The following is a 13,182-nucleotide window of genomic DNA, read 5'->3' on the forward strand; positions in this document are numbered from 1 at the left end:
AACTGGGATTTTAGAAACTGCCACACTAGCTAGTTATGAGAATGAGGATTAAAGAAATTTCACATAAAGAGTGAAGGACACACATCTTTTAAGTAACAATAATGAAATTAATAATTATAATTAATAATAAAAAAAACAAGCCTGGCAGTCCACCTCTCACTGCCTTCCCTCCAAAAAAAAAAAAAAAAAAAAAAAATTGGGGGGTTTTTGGGAATTGGGGGAAATAAAAAAAAAAAAAAAAAAAATTGGGGGGGTTTTGGGAATTGGAGAGATATAATCAGAACAGAAAAAAACATACTTTCCTATATGTCATCGTGAAGCAGTGATTCTACATTAAAACAAGAGTAGTCTATTCTCTATGTAGTTATGAGTGTGGTACAACTCTCTAAAACGTCTATTAATACAAAATGAAAGACCACTTTAAAGCCACTCTACATTTTAGCAAACTACCCTACAGATTTAGGAGTAACTACTTGCAACTTAAACACATTCCTATATACCTCTATACCTTCCTCCTTCCTTCAAGATACCATCACAGAATGAACGAATACAACTTAAATTAGTTTATTTTCCAGGGTGCTTCCTTTCTCCCCTCTCCATGAAACATAAGCACATTTTTAAAGTCATATAAATGGATACCAAGCACCTGTAATTCAGCCTCTTTAAAATCTGCTTAATTTTAAAAGTTCTAGTAAGATGTGCTCAGGTTGGAAACTAAAAACTACCTTATAAGGGTATAAAAGACTGAAAGCAGGAAGCGGCTTTGACAAAACTAAGGAAGTTACAGCGCGCTTGCTCACTGGGGGACTTTTTTGAGGCTACAGAAGTAACACATGACATCTTTCTCCCTCGAATTAAAATGTGACTTGGTTCACCGGTTGAAACGCAGAGGGAGATGGCAATGACCGGGAGTCGAAAGGAGAAGGTGGGTGGTCAAATGAAAACCCCACTGTAGGTTCCCATTTTCAGAGTCCGATTCTTCCCTTTCCCCACCCACACCCTGGGCAGAATGTTGTCACAGCGATCTTGCAAAACCTACCAGGAGCGCTTCTCTTTTCTACCTCCTCTACCAGGCCAGTCCCCGAGCTCGGCCCCTGGGTCCCCAAACCGACTGGCAAAAAGGGACACGGAGGGAAAGGAAAGCCGGATGGGTCGGGCCCGGGGACCACCCCTAAGACGACCGTCCCTAGCACTCTTTGGGCGGCACTGCCCACCGCAGTGGGGGAAGGGCCGGGAGGGGTCGCGCGGAGGAAGCTGCTGGGAGGGTGTGGGGGTTGAATCTGGGGCTCGCGCCCCCGCCCCAATCCTAGGAGGGAGAAATGAAGGGACCGGCGAGGCCCTGGCTCCGGGCCCCACCCCTCGCTGGCCGGCAAGTCTAGGACTGACAGCCGGCGGCAGCACCTCGCCGCACCATTCATTTCCCAGCCTCCTCCCTCCCCCGCCATTTTCCTTCCTCCGCCTCAGTTTCCCCACCCCCGCCCGTAAGCCCCCTTACCCAGTGCCACAGTCCACCACACAGGCCGGCAGCCGTCCCGCCATCTTCCTCCTCGCCTGCTGCTGCTGCTGCTGCCGCCGTCTGCTCCGTGCTGCTAAGGGCCAGAGATTGGCGGCGGGAGACAGGCGCTATCTGACCATCCACAGCCGGGCCGCCTTCACCGTCCGGGGGGCAGACGGGAAGCCGAAGCAGTAGCAAGAAAGCAGCAGGCTCGGTCAGCGGCTATCACTTCCGCAACCCAAGCAGGCAAGCAGTCCCCGCCCTGCCCCGCCGCGGCCTCCTCCCCCTCTCTCTTCCCTCCTCCTCACTCCTGCCCCCACCCTACAACTTCTTCCCCTCACGCCGCCTTTCCCCGGGAAGCCAAGATGGCCGCCGGTGCCGACGCCCCGGCCAGGCCAGGCCCAGGCCCCGAGCACTCCCCCTTCCGCTCCGAGCGGGAGGGGCTAGCGAGCATGCGCAATAAGGTCCGTTCGCCTGCTGGGGCTCCGATCCTGAAGTTAGTGAAATCCACTGCGGGTTTTCCAGGAGGGTCGAGACGGAGTAGTCTAGCCGAGCTTCTAGTTCTGCTTCTGAAGCTGGAAGGGGCTTTTCGGTGGTAGCCCTTGGGTTAGGTTCAGTTACTTCTTTGCCAGGTTGAGGAAAGAGTGGAAGCGCCTCCTGCAGCCACGAATATCCTCCAGCGCCTGGGAGAAAACGGCCTAATCGAAAACGTCCGCGGCATGCATCCATTCTTAAAACTTGGGTGGCTGCTTTTCTGGGTGGAAAAGAGCGATATCACACAGGGTGAGCAGTCGGGGAACGGATGAACAAAGGCTTGCACTGTGGCCCTGATGCCTTTGTTCCGAGTTTTACTCAGTTGTACTTGTGCGTTGTTACAGGACTTCAGAATGTAGCCGCCCTGCCCCCCAATCCCCCACGCCCTGCCCCCCCAGCCCCCACTTCCCAAGGCCGCCCTGTGCTCCTGAGGAAGGCAAACCGCCCAGGAATATATTCTGCAAAACCATACAAATAGCCTTTATTCAAGGCTTTTGGATTTTGACAAAGATTACTCTCAGGAGTAGTAAGATTCTATTAGCAGGATAATAGAAAGTATTCAGCCCCCCCAAAAAAATTTTTTTTAAGTTAAAAACGGAGGCGGGCAGCAGTGGGTCAGGCCTGTAATTTCAACGCTTTGGAAGGCCGAGGTGGGAGGATAGGATAGCTTGAGGCTAGGAGTTCGAGATCAGCCTGGGCAACATAGGGAGACCCCCCCCCCCACCATCCCTCCAAAAACAGAAAAGAAAACTGGAAAACCTTAAACCTTTCAAACTTTAGTGTGTGTCAGAGTCACCTGAAAGGTTTATTAAAACAGATTGCTGGGCCACACCCCCAGAATTCTCTGACTGGGCTGTCTGAAATAATGCCTGAGAATTTGCGTATCTAATCAGTTCCTAGTTCCACTTTAGGACCCTAGAAGGTTAATAACTTTCCTCTCTACCAGGCTTATCTTACAATAAACCATTCTGAGTTTGCTAGTGTGAAGCTAAAATAAAAATATTCTTTAAAAGGAAGGATGTCTTATTCAGTCCGTGAGATCAAGCTGGCCTGGGGGATGGAATCGGGTGTTTCATTTATTCACTTGACAGGTAAGTATTGCTTACCTACTCTGTTATGGCAGGGACTGTGCTGACTCTGAGTAATTCGGTGGGACAAAATAGTTAAGGTCTCTTGTAGAGTTTGCAGATTAACGGAAAACAGACATTGTGTTAAGAGCAGTAGAAAGAAGAGAGCGGAGGACTCAGAAATGAGGGCGAGGGATGGGAGAATGAGAGGAAGGTGGAAGGCAGGGAAGGAGTCTGACCAGCTTGTATTTAAAAGCTGAGATGGGGGGAAGAGTCTCCCAGAAGAGTGAACAGCAAGTATCAAGGACCTGAGGCAGGAACAAGCTTGGCATCTTCCACAAGTTGAAAGAAAATCCATATGGTCAAAACGAAAGAGTCAGAGAAGATGCAATGGGAGATGAAGCCTGAGAGAGAAGGAAGAGTCCAACAGTGCAAGAATTTGTAGACTGCGCTAAGCATTTTAAAGTTTATCTTAAAAGCAGCTTGATAAAATGTATTTATGGTAAGTGTTTAAAAATAAAAATTAAGCAACTTGACAGGATTTAGGCAAGAAGAAGTTGTGGCTGCTTTGTAGAGAATGGCTCCAGCAGAGTCCAGATTAAATCATACATTGTATGATTATGTTGTGTTCCAGAGTTCAGGGATAGAAGTATGTGAGGGTCAGCATCCAGATGGAATCAGGTATGTGCAGAGGAGACTCACCAAAGGGCATCATCATTAATTAGTGTCCAGCATGTCTACAGCTATTCACGAGAGAAGGCTTTTCTTAGAGGTTGTTTTCAAAGAAGTCAAACAACTGGTTTTCTCAGATTTGTTGTCGTTGGTTTCTCCACTACATTTTAGAAGACGCTAGATGGGGATTCTTTGCTCCCACTTCTACTATCTGGTAATTAAAGTCCTTTGAGAAAGCATATGCTTGAAGATTGGCTCTGACAGAAAAGACAGATGTGGCTTAGTAGGGGTAGAATAAATGATTGTTTCCAGCAGTTACAAGTAGTAAGTCAGGAATGAAGAAATCCTACTAAAGAAGTTCCAAGAGCAGAGATTAATACCCTCAGTCACTTGGGCAGCCCATGCCAGTAACCCTCAAGATGGCTGCCCACACTCTCGCCTTGCACAGTTGTCATGGAAGTCGTTAACTCAAGCAGGGTTGGAAACTAGTGCTTCAAGGTCTAGGCAGGTACTGTTATGAGTGAAGGGGGCCATAAGGAGGGATGGCAATGTGAAGAGCCCACAACCCAACAGAAGGCAGCAGACAACTGTTGCCATGTGAAAATACAGCCCTGGTATTGCCAGAGCCTTTTTTTTTTTTTTTTCCCAAGAGAAGTCTGAAATCTGCATTTTGTCTTTGGTTACTGTAACGGTTTGAATGTGTTCCCCCAAAGTTCATGTGTAGCAGATACAATCTCCAATGCAACAGTGCTGAGAGGTGGGAGCTTTAAGAAGTAATTAGGCCAGGAGGACACTGTCTTCATAAATGGATCACAGGACTGGGTGCCCGATAAAAAGGAGTTTGCCCCCCTAACCTCTCTCTTGCCCATGTGATGCCTTCCACGGTGTTTTGACACAGCAGGGATGCCTTCACCAGATGATGGCCCTCTGATCTTGGACTTCCCAGCCTCTAAAACTATGAAAAATAATTTCTGTTCTTTATAAATTGCCCAGTCTCTGATATTCTGTAAGCAGCACAAACTAGACTAAGACAGTAACTAATTTTTTTCTGCATGTCATATCTGACCTGTGGCTGCCAGTTTGCATCTTTTGATTTCAGAAGCTACATGTGGTTCAGAAGTTCGTTGCCTTCAAATATGAAGCTTATGTCAGTGCTAAGTACTATCTGTCATTTCATAGGCATGAGGAGACGGTCACAGTCTCACATAGCCAAGACTGTCCTGTGTTTGTAAAGGCAGTAACTGTTAGAAGCATTTGGAAGCTTTCAATGCTTGTTGGAAATGTCATTGGTGCTTATTCTTCATAATCTTGTCTACCCACTTTGCTTGCTTAAGATCCCTTCTACTTCCTGTTTGCTGCATGCCAAATTGGCCAGCCTCTCTGCTACTGTGGTGGCCCAGCCTTCCTCAGCTGCACATAGGCTTCAGATACACATCCGGCCAAAGCATTTCTGACCACCCCGTTTGCATATGCACCTCCTCCCTACTTACTCATCTCCAAACACAGAAGCAAAGGATGTCAGACACATTTCATCCTTCATTTCATATTTCTTCCTAATAGCACCTCAGTTTCCTTTCAGTTCAGGTCAGCCTGGTGCTTGGTTCTTATCCATTTCCAAACCTGTTCCCAACCTTTCAAGCATTTGTGAGTCTTGCAGTATCTTTCTCCTGTGGCTCAAGCAAGCCATAGCAAGTTCCCGTTACTTGTATCAAATTTGAGAAGCCTAAGTGGTACAGAATCCCATAGAGTTTAAGTGATTTTTCCCAATATCTTTTTTTTTTTTTTTTTCTTGAGATGGAGTCTTGCTCTGTTGCCCAGGCTGGAGTGCAGTGGTGTGATCTCGGCTCACTGCAAGCTCCACCTCCTGGGTTCATGCCATTCTCCTGCCTCAGCCTCCTGAGTAACTGGGACTACAGGCGCCTGCCACCACGCCCGGCTTGTGTGTGTGTGTGTGTGTGTGTGTGTGTGTGTGTGTGTGTGTGTGTGTCTGTGTATTTTTCGTAGAGACGGGGTTTCACCTTGTTAGCCAGGATGGTCTTGATTTCCTGACCCTGTGATCTGCCCGTCTCGGCCTCCCAAAGTGCTGGGATTACAGGCGTGAGCCACCACTCCCGGACTCCAAAATCTTAAAGAAACTAAGGAACAGAGTCCAAACCAAAATCCAGTTCTTACGCCTTTTGGGGGCTCTTTAATTGTAATGACAAATTAGCAAATTGCCTTTGGATCTTAAAAAGTGTCCAGGAAATTCATGCCACTCAATTTCCATTATTTTAAGATGAAGAATAGTATTTTAAAAATCAACTTAGGTGCCTACTACAGGGATGACTTTGCAAATTGGCAGATGAACCAGATTCACAGAGAGCATCAATTCAGAGCAGATAAGTGGTCAAGGTACCCCATGCAGCCTAGTGGTCAGAGGGGAGGGACTGATCTTAGCAACTAACTTAACTGTGTAGGGAGAGCACCGATTTTATAATCAAAAGACTTGAATTGAGTATGAACTCTTTGACTTACTCTGTTTCTTCATCTATAACATTGACCGGAATATTTAACCTATAGGGTTGTCGTAAAGCTTGAATTTTGTAAGAAGCTTATTGTAAATTACAGAGTGATTTTATTATGGACAGATCAAGAGGAAAATGGTTTAGTTATGAAGTCATGACTGACTTATTACTTAAACATACAAAATGAAACACACAAAAGCTTGTCCTCTTCCCAGATGTTGTCTTGGGGCCCGTGTGCCTACACTTTTGATGCTACCATTGTGCAAAATATTTTTAGAAGCTCTTCTCTAGACTTGCCTTCAAAACCTACAGCACATTGTTTTAAATGTCTTCACTGGTGGCAGATCTTGCCCTTTGTGGGTAGATTTCATTTTCAGGATTGGCCAAAAGTCATTTCTTCAGAGCCAAGTCCAGTAAATAAATGGCTTATCAACTAGGGTTGTGTTTTATCAGAAGTTTTATGTGACTGTAAGTAAAACTGGTTTTCTTACTTGACTTATAAACTGCCTCTACCCTGGTTTTAAAATGCAGTTCTAGAATATTTTATTCAGTGGCCACATCCCTGGCCTGACTATAGACTGAATGTCTGTGTTCTCTCATCCCCCCACCAATTCATATGTTGAAATTCTAACCCCCAGGGTGATGGTATTAGGAAGTGGGGCCTTTGAGAAGTGATTAGGTCATGAGAGCTGACCCCTCATGAATAGGATTAGTTCCCTTTTAAAAGAGACCCCAAAGAACTGCCTTATCCTTTCCACCATGTGAGGACAAAAGAAGACAGCCATCTATGAACTGGAAAGCAGCCCTTTCCAAAGGTGCATCTGCTCACATCTTGATCTTGGACATCTCAGCTTGCAGAGCTATGAGAAATAAATTTCTACTGTGTGTGTTTGTTTGAACTGGAGTCTCGCTCTGTCGCCCAGGCTGGAGTGCAGTGGCTCAATCTTGGCTCACTACAACCTCTGCCTCCCGGGTGCAAGCAATTCTCCTGCCTCAGCCTCCGGAGTGGCTGGGACAACAGACGCACGCCGTGAAGGCCTGCTAATTTTTGTAATTTTGGTAGAGATGCGGTTTCACCATGTTGACTAGGCTGGTCTCAAACTCCTGAGCTCAAGTGATCCACCCGCATTGGCCTCCCAAAGTGCTGGGATTACGAGTGTGAACCACCCGGCCAAATTTCTGGTTTTTACAAAACCTAAATTTTATTATTTATAAATAAATTGTTTTTGTATAAGGGATTGAATGTCCCTTATCCAAAATGCTTGGGACTACAAATATTTAAGATTTTGGATTTTTTCAGATTTGGGAATATGCACATATACAAAATGAAACATCTTGGGGGTAAGACCCAAGCATAAACACAAAATTCATTTATATTTCATATATGCCTTATACACATAGCCTGAAGGTAATTTTATACAGTATTTTTAATGTGTGTATGAAACAAAATTTGTATATAAGTATTTACGTGTAGCATTTTCCATTTGTGGTGTCATGTCAGTGCTCAGAAGATTTCAGATTTTGAGACAGTTTGGATTTTGGATTTTCAGATTGGGGATGCTCCACTAGGGATACTTTCTTATAGCAGTCTGAACAAGCCAAGACGCTGGGATAAAAATAGTCATTATATGCTTGATTTCATTGAAAAAATATATATATGTATATGTATGTATACATACATATATATATATATATATATTTTTTTTTTAGACGGAGTCTTGCTCTGTCGCTCAGGCTGGAGTGCAGTGGCATGATCTAGACTCATTGCAACCTCCGCCTCCCGGGTTCAAGCAATTCTCCTGTCTCAGCCTCCCAAGTAGCTAGGATTACAGACATGTACCACCACGCCTGGCTAATTTTTGTATTTTTAGTGGAGACGGGGTTTCACCATGTTGGCCAGGCTGATCCCGAACTCCTGACCTCAAATGATCCACCCGCCTCGTCTTCCCAAAGTGCTGAGATTACAAACGTGAGCCACCACACCCAGCCTGAAAATATATTTCATAGAGCGATAATGTCTGTACAACATTTGAAATGAGGTGAGATTCTGTGGGATAGAATCCTAATCCCCTCACTGCCTGTAAAGAATGAATAGTTTCAATTTTGACTCTTAATTTGAAAGAAAAGTTATGCCCTGTCTCCCTTGTCCCCCTCCCCCCCCCACACACACACTTGTGCAAACATATACACTTCCTGTTATATATAAAAATGGATGACAAATCTCCAGTATCCAATAAAATCCATGCCCCTTTTTTGGGACCTACAAAGCCCCCCATGTTCTGGTGCCCACCTCAGTGTTCAGCTTGTCTCATCTTCACCCCTGTTCCATTAAGCTGCGTTAACCTTCTTGTTGCTGTTCACACCCACCAGGCTATTCCCACCTGCGTCCACTCCCCGCACTTCTCCACCAGTCATCAGTTAATCCAGAATCACTTGCCTCCTCAGAGAAGCCTTTCCTGACCACCCAATGTATAGTAGCCTGTCTCACTGTCTCCCCCGTCACCAAGTGTTAATTCTCTGGGGGAAATGTTTTATTTACTTATTGGTTTGTTTGTTTCTTATCAACTAGGGTTGTCTCTCCCAGCTAGAAAATACTCCCACTGGAGTTTGAAGAGAGCCTGGCATGTAATAAATGCTCAATATATATCTGTTGAGAGAATAAATGAATCAAATAACAAAAATAAAACTGTAAATTATAAGAAATTAGAAGGGAATTTAGAAAAAAATGTTTACATAATCTCAAGGTGGGGAGGACTTTCTTAAGTAAAAGAAGAAACCCATAGCCATTAATGGGAAGATTTGGTTACGTGAACAATTAAATTCCCACTAACTAAGATACATTTTTAAATTATAGATTAGAAGAGAATATTTTAAAATAGAAAAAATATCGAGAGCTGTATGGAAAATGAACATGCTGATCACTGGTGGAGATGTGAATTGCCACACCCTTCTGGAAAGTTATCTAGCAGTGTCTACTAAAACTTAAACATTCACATATATTAGACTTAGGAATTTCATTTTGTTGAATTCTAAAGATATGCAAATACTGATGTTGGAGAGATCGTGATTATGAAAGATTTTTAAATCAGAGTATTTGGAAATATATTGTTTGTTCCCAGTGCCACTATGGCCAGCTAAATCTCAGGGGCTTTCTTATCCCAGAAGGCAAGGCTGGATCTTGAGGGGCAACCAGCAATCTCTTCCATCTGTCTGTATTAACCTAGAGAGATATGGAGCAGAGATTGACACTTACTCCTTCTTCCTTAGTAACAACACCTGGATTTTTTTCAGATGCCGTGTACTCAGCCAAAAGATTACATTTCTCAATCTCCATTGTAGCTGGATGTGACTGTGTGATCAAGTTATGACCAATGAGATATAAGTAGAAGTAGCTGGGCCAGGCACAGTGGCTCATACCTATAATCCCAGCACTTTGGGAGGCCAAGGCAGGAGGATCACTTGCACTCAGGAGTTGGAAACTGTAGACCAGCCTGGAGAACATAGTGAGACCTTGTCTCTACACAAAATGAAAGGATTAGCTGGGTATGGTGGTGTGTGCCTGTGGTTCCAGCTACTTGGGAGGCAGAGATGGAAGGATCGCTTGAGCCCAGGAGATTGAGGCCTCAGCGAGCCATGATCATGCCATTGTACTCCAGGCTGGGTGACAAGAGCAAGACCCTGTCTCTCAAAAAAAAAAAAAAAAAGCTGGGTGGAACACCTGGCAAACATCTTTAAAGAAGGCTGACTCAATTAGGAGGGGCACCATTTTGTTTCTTGCCCTGCACCCTTCTTCCTGCCTGAAACAGGCAAGGTAACTACAGCTCTTTGGCCATTATGGATGACAAACTGACCTTGAAATTGGAAGCCATGTCCTATAAAAGATAACTAGAAGGAGCCCAGGTACCTTGTGACACTGGAGTGTCCTATTAGCCCTGGACTACCCACCTCCAGACTTGTTTTATATGACAGAAAAATAAACCCTTAGTGTTTAAGCCATTATAATTTGGCATTTTTGGTTATATGCAACTGAATCGAATACTAATTGATAATACCATGGTATAATGTTAAATATAAAAAGTAAGTTGCTCAGTAATGCCAGAAGAATATAAACTCAAACGTGTATAGGTGATAGGCCAGTAATACAGAAAGGTGGATGAGTGACAATATAAATAGTAGGGATGCAGAGGACATATTGGAAAGCCCCTGCAACATTAATAATATTATTACCATATGGCCATGTGGATTGAGATCTTCCAGTTTTTCATGTTGAATTTCCCGGATGTTCTGCAAACACTACATTTTCCCAGCTGTATCTACACTGCAGCCTATCAGTTCGTGACTTTTGATTTGTAGTATGGTCTAATATTTAGAAAATGGAATAAAAGGGAGAAGGATAGAAGGGAGAAAAGAAGGAGAGGTGGACCAGCACTTTGGGAGGCCGAGGTCAGTGGATTACAAGGTCAGGAGTTCGAGAGCAGCCAGGACAACGTGGTGAAACCCCATCTCTACTAAAAACACAAAAATTAGCTGGGCGTGGTGGCATATGCCTGTAACCTCAGCTGCTCGAGAGGCTGGGGCAGGAGAATCGCTTGAACTTGGGAAGCGGAGGTTGCCGTCAGCCGAGATTGTGCCATTGCACTCCAGCCTGGGTGACAGAGCGAGACTCATCTCAAAAAAGAAAAAAAAAAAAGTTACTGTCTGCTGTGTGTTAAACAGGGAGTCTAATATATAAACATGTGACCTTGCCAGTTAGGAGAAAATCCAGGAAATGGTACAAATGGTACCTTGATTTTTTTTTTTTTCTCATCTCAATCTAAAACTGTGCAGTTTATTCCAGTGTGATGAGAAGAAATTGGACCGAGAATCCTTTTTTTTAATGAGACATCCATTTTCATCCTTCGATGAAATTGACAACTTGTGACAATTCTCACTTTTTGGAACAAGTCTCCTAATTATAGAAGAAGCTAATAATATAATAAATTATAAATTATTTGACTGTTTTCAGTTTATCCAAAGGAAGTTTATCAAACTTTCTCCTCCTACTTTCTGCTCCACCCCACCTCCCGAGCCCCTGATGCATACGCTGTGCCCTCACAGCACTTATGCCTAGAGAATTATGATCCTTAAATAGCAACCAATTGTTCTTAAATAGCAGTCAGTTGTTCTAGCAGTGGATCAGTTAGATATTCCAGAATATTTCACAAAATAATAATTTTGCAGATGGAACATTATAGCTCCCTAGTCTAGCAAATGAGGGAACAAGGATACAGAGAAATTAAGTGACTTAAGATCTCACAACAAACTAGTGGAGTACTTCTACATAAATATGTCTCTAGATACTCACAGAAGGTAAAAGCTACATTGAAAATTCACTCAACTCTTCTGGAAAATAGCAAATTCAATGATGCTACAAAGTCTGGCGTAATATTCTAGTGGTCAAGACACTTTGGGTAGTAAATGAGAGAAGCCAACTTCAAATCAGGCTAAGAATAAAAAGAATTTTTTTTCTTTCAAGTGGGTGGAGCTCAAGTAAGTGTAAATTCCAGGGGATAAATTGGATTCAGGCATAGCGGGATGCAAAGACTCAAAAATCTCATCAGAATCTGCCTCTCTTTCTCTCGGTGTTGCTTGCCACTGTGTTGTCTTCATTCTCAGGCAGCTTTACTCACACAGTGGCAACAATGGCTTATATCCTAATGGTTCATCAACCACAGGGCAGAGTACACTTTTCCTCAGCGGTCCAAGCAAAACTCCTGGGACTGACTCTCACTGGCTTACTTGGATCAAGTGTCCTGCCGGAGCACAACACTGTGACTCCAGGTGGCCAAACTTGAATCTCATACCGCATCCCTACCACCAGCTCCACTAAAGAACCACATGGACAGAAGGGGAGGAGTGGTTACAAAAGGAAAAATAAATGTTTATTACCCAGAGAGGGATAATGAATGTAAGGCAAGCAAAAACAAGGAAAAAAGAGTCCATTAAAAAATTCCTATTTATACTCACATTGCACTGTAAACTAATGCAATTAAGAGTCTCATTTCTTGCTTAGTGGTTAGGGATTTATATTTCTTTAAAAAAATACTACCAACACTAAGTAAGGGGATACTGTAAAAGATGACAACAAATAATATGCAATGAAAAAAACTGTGGGCTTTGAAAAGAAAAAAAAAGATGTACTGTGAGTGTGTGTTTATTATATTGTTAGCCCATAAATGAACACAAAGGCAAATGAAAAATAAAAACACTGGACATCTGCCAAACATTACATTAATCTCAGTGTTTGATGATTCCGTCAATCCTGCACTGGAGAGAGCAGTCATTATGTTTTTGTGGTAGCATTTGTTTATTTTGGTTTCCATATCATCTCAAATGCTGATGAGCTTGTGCTAGCTACACGTTAATAGTATTTTATTGAAAGGCATATATTTAGTTCATAAAGAGAAGTCATCTCATACACGGCCAGTTCTTTATCATAACTAGCATTCTCTTCATTCATTTGTCCTCTCATTCATTCGTTTATATTATGTGCCAGTTAGGAACTAGGAACAAGGCTAGACTCTAAGGAGATGACTAATTTGCAGCTCCACCCTTTGAAGTCAAAGTACAGTAAAGGGAAACAGACAAGTAAAAATTCAAGTACACCATGACAAGTGATTAACACAGGGCTTGAGAAGCAGAGGAGGACTCTAACTTAGAGATCAGAGAAAGTTTCAAAGATGGCTTAGGGAATGCTCTCCAGGGTGGAAAGGAGGTTAAAGGCAATTCTAGAGAAAATAACATGCAATGACACAGAGACTTAAAAGAACCCTGGGTGTTTAAGAAATGGGTTACAACTCTGGCTATGACATAGGGTGTGTACAGGGGAAGAGTCGATGTGAATGACTTTGTGTGCTAAGTTTGGACTTTG

The 13,182-nt window shown here is 43.4% G+C and overlaps 1 long non-coding RNA gene across 3 annotated transcripts in view; it reads left to right on the top strand.

Moving 5' to 3' along the window:
* Positions 1-2,127: 2,127 nt before the first annotated feature.
* The window catches only part of LOC108516962 (uncharacterized), a 49,564-nt gene continuing 38,509 nt past the window's right edge, over positions 2,128-13,182 (top strand). For 2 of the 3 annotated variants that reach the window (XR_001881960.1, XR_001881961.1), the window contains exon 1: positions 2,128-2,278. This is a non-coding gene — a long non-coding RNA (uncharacterized LOC108516962). Of the gene's footprint in view, positions 2,279-3,042; positions 3,121-13,182 lie in introns of all 3 variants that reach the window. The other variant, XR_001881962.1, reaches the window with a different exon arrangement.

This window comes from Rhinopithecus bieti, unplaced genomic scaffold, assembly GCF_001698545.2.
Source record: "Rhinopithecus bieti isolate Rb0 unplaced genomic scaffold, ASM169854v2 scaffold_37914, whole genome shotgun sequence".
Taxonomy (NCBI): domain Eukaryota; kingdom Metazoa; phylum Chordata; class Mammalia; order Primates; family Cercopithecidae; genus Rhinopithecus; species Rhinopithecus bieti.